This window comes from Pimephales promelas, chromosome 21 (genome assembly GCF_988280905.1).
Source record: "Pimephales promelas chromosome 21, fPimPro1.hap1.1, whole genome shotgun sequence".
NCBI classification, from domain to species: Eukaryota; Metazoa; Chordata; class Actinopteri; order Cypriniformes; family Leuciscidae; genus Pimephales; species Pimephales promelas.
Window position 1 is genome coordinate 24,432,080 of NC_142789.1, and position 9,393 is coordinate 24,441,472.

The window sequence follows — 9,393 nt, forward strand, 5'->3', positions numbered from 1 at the left end:
TCAAGCTAGCTGACATTAATTACCGCGGAAACGGGGTGAGACTGAAAAAAAAAATGACTCAAAAGATCTATTTCTGCAATGATCATTACTGCCAGTATATCGGAAACAAGACGTTTATGAACTATCTGACACATTTGATTATGATCAAAGTGAGAAGGTGGTACAGGTGAGGAATGTATTGTGTGCGAGGAGGGGGAAGCGTTGGTGAAATGGTCTTTATGATGCCATTACAAACGGGCATTAACGAGTCACATAATTAACAACTGCTAGCTGCTAGCCACTGTTATCATGCACTGCATGAACTGTAATTGAGCAACACGCACACACACTCCGTCTCCCTCATATTTGCGTATTGCAGAGTCGGCTGGTGTCTGGCCCAGGAGCAAGGTCGTGTCACAGTCACCCAGTGTGACACATTGGTCACAGGGCTTCACACATCTGCTCTCATCCTTTCTCCTGGTTGCCTGTTCTGGCTCCTGGGCCAACTTGCCCCGTGGACCCAATCGTGACATCAGCAGCTGGGGCTGAATAGCCCCCTGCAGACCCCAGTGAAGACCCTATGGAAGCCCGATGTTTTAACAGAGGTCATAGTCGTGATCACCCAAGGCACATATTTGCAAAAAAAAAAAAAAAACATAAAAACTACTACATTGTTGGTTTGCTTGTTTTTGGTGTGTTTTTTTTTTTTTTTTGCAAATATGTGCCTTGGGTGATCACACTGTAAAAAAATATTGATGGTTTAACTTAAAAAGTAAGTAACCTGGGTTGCCTTAAAATTTTAAGTTGATTGAACTGGAAAAAGTGAGTTAATACAATGAAGGAGATTAATTTAATCATCAAAAACTCAAAATAATAAGTTATCTCAACTAAATAAATTATTATAAAGTTGATTTGACAAAAGAAAATTTGTTGTGATAACAAATCTTGAAAATATTTTTTTACAGTGAATGATTATGACTATCAGTGATTATGCATTTGTATAATTATGTTGAATGTAATGTATTATGAATGTAATATATGTTGAATATCTAATAACAATAATACATTATGCATTTATATTTTTTATTTGTTTTAATCCGTTAGTACCAAAATCTCTATATATATTGAATAAAAAAATTGATCACACCCTTTTTCACTTACATTTATATTTGTATGTAAGTTATGCATTTATATATTTTTTTATTTATTTTATGTTAGGACCAAAAGCTGCTGATAAATAAACTCTTCTAAATGAATATTCCCCAGTATGGTGAACCAAATGTTGTAGATTAACAGCCAAATGTGGTTCTGAAAATAACTCCCCATTCTTACTCATCACTTTCTTTTTTTTTAATGAGAATGCGTGTTTGTTTGTGCTAAATATGATGAAAGGAGAGCATGTGTTCATGGTTGTTAGAGCTAAATGTGATCATTCTGTTAGTCTTTTCGGAAAATTATTATTTGATGTCCTTATTTCCATCCATTTTTTTTTCTTCAACCAGAAGTGAATTTATTTTCATGCAAAAGTCTACAGTTAGAGAGTATTCATAGAATCTCCCTTTTGGGGTGACGAAGCAGGGCGACCATTGTGGGGCCACACACACGGACGTCTGATAGAGCTCTAAGCCTCTTTCACCAGACAGCTCTCAGAGCGGAGACCGTCCCTGGAGGTGCCCAGAAAGTAATATAGCAGATAAGTATGCTGGAGAGATCTCCCGAAGGCTTCTAGCTACCTGGATCATTCCACGACTGCAGCAAAGGTCACTTTACCTGTCAGACAAACAGAGGAGCTGCCTTGGCCAGGTGAGTGACATATTCAATTTTCAATTCGGTCCAATTTTTTTTTTTTTTTGTGTGTGCGGTGTAGTCTGAAGAGCCCTTCACAAATGCCTTTAACAGAATTTGTCAGTTCGAACCTTTTAAAAAACATGAAAAGTGACAACAGACGGAACAAACTCACCATGGCAACAATGAGGACGAGTCGCGGCACTGTCCAAAAACGATCTCCGTGTCCCTTCAGCTGCTGATTCGGAGTGACTGGATAGGTCAAAGCGGTATGGATTGATAACCAAAAGGCATGCAATAGAAAGTGAGGGTTAATTGTCTTTTCAGGGCAGGAGAGCTTGTTCTTGCGTTAACAGGTTTTAATTTCTAAGTCTGAAATTGGTCCGACTAAAACTATAAAATAAAAATGCCTCCTCTTGCGGCTTAAGGCTCCTCTTGAACAGAAATTCACATTTAATTAAAGAAAAGACTTTGAGTGTGTTCTCAAAGTCTTTTCTTTAATCAAATGTGAATTTCTTTTCATCAAAAAAAAAAATCTACATTTACAGAGTCTTCAAAGAATCTCATTTATAGGGTGACGAACCAGGGCGATTACTAGAAGCAGTTTTACTCTTAAAAATAAACCGTTAACATCCATGGAAACATTGTTGGTTCCCCAAATACATAAACATTTAATTAACAGTTCTTAGAGGAGTAGTTCACTTAAAAAAAAAAAAATGCTGATGTCATCCATCCATATCATTCTTTCTTCAGTCGAAAAGAAATTAAGGTTTTTGATGAAAACATTCCAGGATTTTTCTCCACATAATGCACTTTAATGGGAACCAAACAGTTCAAGGTCCAAAAGACAGTTTCAGTGCAAACTGCAAACTGTTCAAAGGGCTTTAAATGATTCCAGACGATGAATAAGGGTCTTATCAAGCGAAACGATCGCTCGTTTAAAAAAAAAATGAACAAAGTTTAAGTTTTATAAGCTCAAATGGTCGCCTTGCTCTGTACTGTGATGCACGTTCGCGACTCTCCTGTTCGAACTCGTTTATCAAAATGAACTAATCTTTTTTCGTGTCATTTGGTTCATTCAACGAACGAAATGAACGAATTGACTCGGAAAAAGATTTGTTCATTTTGATGAACGAGTTCGAACAGGAGAGTCACAGAACAGAGCAAGGCGACCATTTGAGCTTATAAAACTTTTAAATGAGTGATCATTTCGCTTTATGAGACCCTTATTCATCGTCTGGAATCGTTTAAAGCCTTTTGAACAGTTTGCAGTTTGCACTGAAACGGTCTTTTGGACTTTGAACCGTTTGGTGAGAAGAACAATTTTATAATCTAAAGAACAGTTTTCCACAATTAAGAACCTTTTGTGCAATGGAATGGTTCCATGGATGTTAAAAACCTTTATGGAACCATCAATGACAATAAAAACATGCATTTTTTAAGAGTGTATGACAGTGCTGTGAAAACCCTTTTGGAGCCTTTATTTTTTAAGATTCTAACAAGACCCATTTTAAAAATGAATTTGAACTTTTCAAAGATGCAAAAATCCCAATGCTGGATGCTGAATCCAGCTGGAACCGGTTATGGTTTGGGTAAATCATAACGGGCCAGTAAAGCATTTATGCAACGCAGTGCAGGTCGGTCACAATCCCACTCAACTGACCCGACGTCATCACGGTTCAGGCTATATCTCAGTCATGGCGGCTCGGCCTTATGCATAGAGATTCGATTATGTCCATCTCATTTTACACTCATAAATCATCAGAGTCCGGGAATGAGGATTTGATTTAATTTCACTTCACGGGAACATCAGTGCGCAGAGGATTGAAACGGACAGTCGAGTGGACAGCACTTAATGCCTATGAAAGACTTAATGAAAAGAGAACCTAAAGGCCGAAGCAGAACATGTGTCTCCGTGATGCGGGGCTATAATGATGGATGGTGTGTGTGGGTGAACCATTTCAGCTGAACCCGCCTGTACTGAAGTACATTTCCTCAATGTTTTTACTCCAAACATCCATTTTGAGAAGCTGACACTGTTATTTATCACACTGCGGCTGGGAGGAGGGAATGCTTTGTATTTCTGAGGATTTCAGCGGGGTCATTATTTCGCAGGCCTGGCTTCTACCTCACACCAGTTTAGAGAAAATATTGTTTGCTTTTCTCCCCTTTCATCCACCGACTAGAATTCATAGCTCTCAGCGTGATATAGCACAAAAGCATTAAATAAAAGAAAAGAAGAAACGAACGTGGTTAACTCTCACGCAATCGCCATTGGAACATTGCACGGGGTTGTCCATCGATAAAGAAAATTTGAGAAGCTGGATAATCGCAATGAACTGTATCTAATGTCTGTATGAAACAATCACAATTTTGTCTCAAAGAAGGTTCGCCAGTGAGCCGACCAGCTTAACACGAATGAAGCAGTGTTCATTTAGTATAATTTATACTATTATAGTACTTAATAACATTTTAAATGATTTGCATTTATAGTTTTAGTTTTTTTGTTATGTGCTATTATCATTTTTATTAATTCTTGTATTTTTGTTTCTATAGAATGCAACAGTGCCTGCCTTCTTTATCAGCTACACTGTTCCAGATAACACAGTCTCATCACAAAAAGTCATATAACTGACGTTTTGGGACGTATTTTGACCATACGTCAATATCAGCCTTTTTAGGGCCCCCTTAAACGTCGGTAGATGGCGATCCCGGGCCGTCATACAACTGACGCTTTACCTTTAACGTCAGTTAGGTGACGGGTTAGGTTTAGGGTTAGGTTTAGGTATGGGGTAGTCTCAGCCTCAGACGTCACGCCCACGGAACGTTGGCTAAACGTCTGATGCATATGGTACACTTAACTGGAAACACTTCAGGAATGTCGAAGTCGTCATCTGATTGGTTGAATTTTATCGGATTTCCGGGGGGCGTCAGTGTCGCGTTTATTTTCGGTCCGCCGGGAAACAAAGCGCAGATGTGTGATTGCGGAAGAAAAACTGTTGTGTTTATATGAGTGGCCTATGTGAGTGACAATGAGCATTTCTCAAGATCAGCTAAACGTAGTTGTATGTCCCCTCCAATCTATTATGGAAGATCAAGTGAAGTACTTAATTGCGAAGGGTATATCAGCTGCGTTTGTGGACAAACATGAAACAGACGCTGACATCGCAGCTGGCCGATTCAGTATTCATATATAGGTCGCGCACACTGGATTATAAGGCACATAAGATACTGCAGAGTCAAACGTTTGACTGGGTTTGCGTTATGCATCCACTAGATGTGCTAAAGGCTAAAGGGAATGTAGCGAGTGCGCGGCGCCGGAGGTGAGGCGTTTATTTAGTAGGCGTGAGCGCACTGGGGCGGGGACGTAACTTACATTCGTGTGACAAAGCGGACATAAGATGGACATGAGCGAGTTCGTGGGTGAATTTAATAACACGGAGCGTTGTTAGCGCCTCCGGTGACTGCTGACTGACTTGTTGCACACCGGTCTGTTGTTGTGGGGACATTTCCACGCCCCGAAACATGACGCTGAACGAAACGAACTGTAATTGGTTGTTTGACATGTCGGTCTAACGGCCTTATGGGCGGGCCTTGACCAAAGAAAGCTGCTATGAATTCCAGACCTTCAGCCGTCAGTCTGAAGGTCTGGCTACGCGAGACTAGGTATGGGGTAGAGTTAGGATCCCATAACCTCATCTACCGACGTTTAAGGGGGCCCTAAAAAGGCGAATATTGACGTATGGTCAAAAGACGTCCCAAAACGTCAGTTATATGACGTCTTGGGGTGAGACCGGGTTGTTCCAGAAGTATTATTTTCCATTAATTTTTCTGATGGGGATTTAAAAAATATTCTTTGATAAAGAGAACAGCATAATAAAATGTAAAAACTATGGAGACAAATAAAACTACTTATTTTCAAATGATTATATAAATCAAAACTATGTATATTAAGTTTATTCAAAATATGATTATTATTATTTATGTAATAGAAAATCCATGAACGAACAACCTCGTAGCTCACAGTAGGTTTATCTTTAAAGGTGTATAAGTTCCTATGGAGAAAATACATTTTCAGTTTTAACTTCTGGAACCCAACTTTTGCACTCCATAGCTTTAATTCATTTCAGTTTTAGGAATTAATACTTCTATAAACTTATTAACATTGGATGCAAAATTTGCAACATTTCTAATTTCAATTTAAGCCAAACTGGGCCATAGAGATGACTGTCCCAAAAATTCCTCTATTTTTATTTAACTTTATCTATCAACTTTGTTTTAAATGCTGAAAACTATTTTTAATTTTAGTTTAATAGCTTACTTGAAAATAACAACACTGAATGTCAAGTGTGTTTAAAAACAGCTATTATGGGGCAATCTTGCATAGCTTTGGCAATAGGGATTGTACTGTATGTCTAAATGGCTGAACTGGAGAAGATATCAGTTATTCCAACAAATACAATGGGCATTTCTACCTCAGAGGGTCTGCCCTTCATGATCCCCTGCTCTTGGTCTCAGTGGAGGGTTTCTGAATGCCAGAATACTTTTGTGTTATTCCAGCAGGCCTCTTCTGAATAACAGGAGTGATATCAATGACAAAGTTTCCTTGGTAGCTGTGCTGATATGAATAAGGACATTAGGTGGTGGAATAATTTGCCGATAGCTAGCTGGAGGGAAAGAAAGGAATGGTGTCACTCAACGGGAACAAAAGAAAATTAATTAAATTTGTCACAGCAACAATTCGGTGACTTTGATTAGGCGACTCCTTGGCAACAAAACAGAGGCTCATTTGAATTCTTTGAGTGTAAACCTTGAACAAAGATAAAGCTTGTCAACACTTGGAGCAAATATTATTGGTGCGTTTAGCGTGGAAGGATAAGGAGAGGACATTTGAAAAACTCTCTCAGTCTTATAACTTGCACACACACACAAATGCTCCTCACGTCATCCTTTGGTCAACTTTCAAATGACCTTCATTCACATGCTGTATATATTTTGACTATCCCCAAATTGACTGCAAAAATGGATCACTGTGGACTGCAGACCATTGGCATGCTTACATTAACACTTTTTGACCGTATAATGTGTATGTGTGACACAATAAATGTTTGGTGTCTTAATTTTGGGCTTTGGATCACAAGTGGATGACCCAAAAAACTTGGTTTAAAATGTTTTGAGCTTGTCAACTTTCGACCACTTCCATAGGGAGTCAAAAACGCACAAGATGCATTTTGACTGAAAAGTTTTCGTGTAGATGCTCACATGGTCAAATACGGTTGAACATACACAAAATGCCGCCTATTCTCTGCCTACTGACCTAATACGTAAACGTTACAGGAAGCGTGCTATCCAGAAGGGATTTAAACTCCCCTCGAAGAAATCGGTACAGAAGGAGACAAAAGTGGACAAAAGAGACGGATTAAAACACCAGGTGTAAAAAGGAACGTCTCTCTATCTACTTGTGATCCGATCGACCAAAATGCACCAGGTGTAAACAGGCCCTCAGAGCACATCTATCTTTTATTTAATAGCCATGGACAAATGGTAGTTTGAAGGTGTTTACCAGACCGAGGAAACTTTTCCAGAAAGCTGTTTCGATCTCAAAACAACACAACCCAACCCAAAACTTTGTTTTGCCTGATTTTGTTCAAAATGATATCACACCAGTTCGGTCTTCGATTTTGCTTGAAACATTTTAATTGTCTTTAAACATAGGGTGTGCAATATTTTTTTTAATAATTCAACTGCCCAGAGTCAATTATTCTGCTAATACAACAATTACCAGATGCTTTATTTCAAGGCATTTGTCCTTAAAACATTTCTTGTGAGTAGGACATTTTTTTTTACCCATCTCATCACAAACCTCAATTGCTAAGTCCAAAATTTTATTTTAGAGATAGTAACGGAGACTCTTCATGTTTCCATTCATCTTTTCTGAATTGTTCAAATATGAGTGTCAGGAATGCCGTGGGTCTGGAAACTACTGTGAGTTGTTAAAATGTGTTCTATAAATAGTGCATATACATCTGTTGTGAAATTAGTCTCTTTAGAGACTGATTGGCTTAGACCCAGAAACTATTATTGGAGGTCAATGTCAAAATTATCGAAAATGTCTCAAGTTTGTGGCTAATTAGGACAAAAACTACCTAGTTAGGATACAGTGTAGTGTTTAAACGTCACTCCACAGGAGTACACTTGGTCTTATATCCTATGAAGGACATTTTTTTTTTTATTTCTTTGCAGTGCTGTAGTTTAGTCCTAAGAACTGTCAATAGTCGGACTGTGATATTACCCCGCCCTGTTCCCAATGCTCGTCCTGCAGGCCTTTCTAAAACAATGACTCACAATCATTTAAAGTAATCTCTCCTCTGAGATCGGCTCGATATGATGATGCAGTGCTTTCTAAAAGAAGCAGAGATAAAATAAACGCACATATAGTAAAGTGCAAAAACAAAAACGGGTCCCTGGGCGCGGGTCCGCCATGCATCACGGTATGGTTCCTGGCTGAAACCGCTGACGTCGGCTCTCGTCGACTCATTCGTACCCTCTGATGGTACTTCATAAAACACACAGCGCTGTAAATCTGTGGAACGTAGCCATAAACAACGGCCAAGTGGGGAATGTTTAGAGAGTCCTACATTGGCCAATAATAGCTTAGTTAGAAATGCTTTTGATGAATCTCTTTGCTTTGTCACAGCATGGGAATACACACAGATATTGTACACTGCCAATATTAGATTTCACACGGGATGGCTGGTGATGACACCCCAAGTGTGTCGTAGCAAACAATAGCAAATTCTTACAGCTTCTTGTTTGGTGTTATTTTTGATTGTACCATGGTTAGCAGGTGTTGAAGAGGCAATGGAGGAAGTGGCACCTCAAAGTTTGGATTAGAAAATAACTGACAGTACAACAATAAAATGAACTGAATGAACACTAATGTACACTTTTGGTGGCATTTCAGTGAGTTTTGTTTTTATATATATTCACTCACCTAAATGATTATTAGGAACACCTGTTCAATTTCTCATGAATGCAATTATCTAATCAACCAATCACATGGCAGTTGCGTCAATGCATTTAGGGGTGTGGTCCTGGTCAAGGCAATCTCCTGAACTCCAAACTGAATGTCAGAATGGGAAAGAAAGGTGATTTAAGCAATTTTGAGCGTGGCATGGTTGATGGTGCCAGACGAGCCGGTCTGAGTATTTCACAATCTGCTCAGTTACTGGGATTTTCACGCACAACTATTTCTATGGTTTACATAGAATGGTGTGAAAAGGGAAAAACATCCAGTATGTGGCAGTCCTGTGGGTGAAAATGCCTTGTTGACGCTAGAGGTCAGAGGAGAATGGGCCGACTGATTCAAGCTGATAGAAGAGCAACTTTGACGGAAACAACCACTCGTTACAACCGAGGTATGCAGCAAACCATTTGTGAAGCCACAACACGCACAACCTTAAGGTGGATGGGCTACAACAGGAGAAGACCCCACTGGGTACCACGACTAATAGGAAAAAGAGGTTACAATTTGCAAAAGCTCACCAAAATTGGACAGTTGAAGACTGGAAAAATGTTACCTGGTCTGATGAGTCACGATTTCTGTTGAGACATTCAGATGGTAGAGTC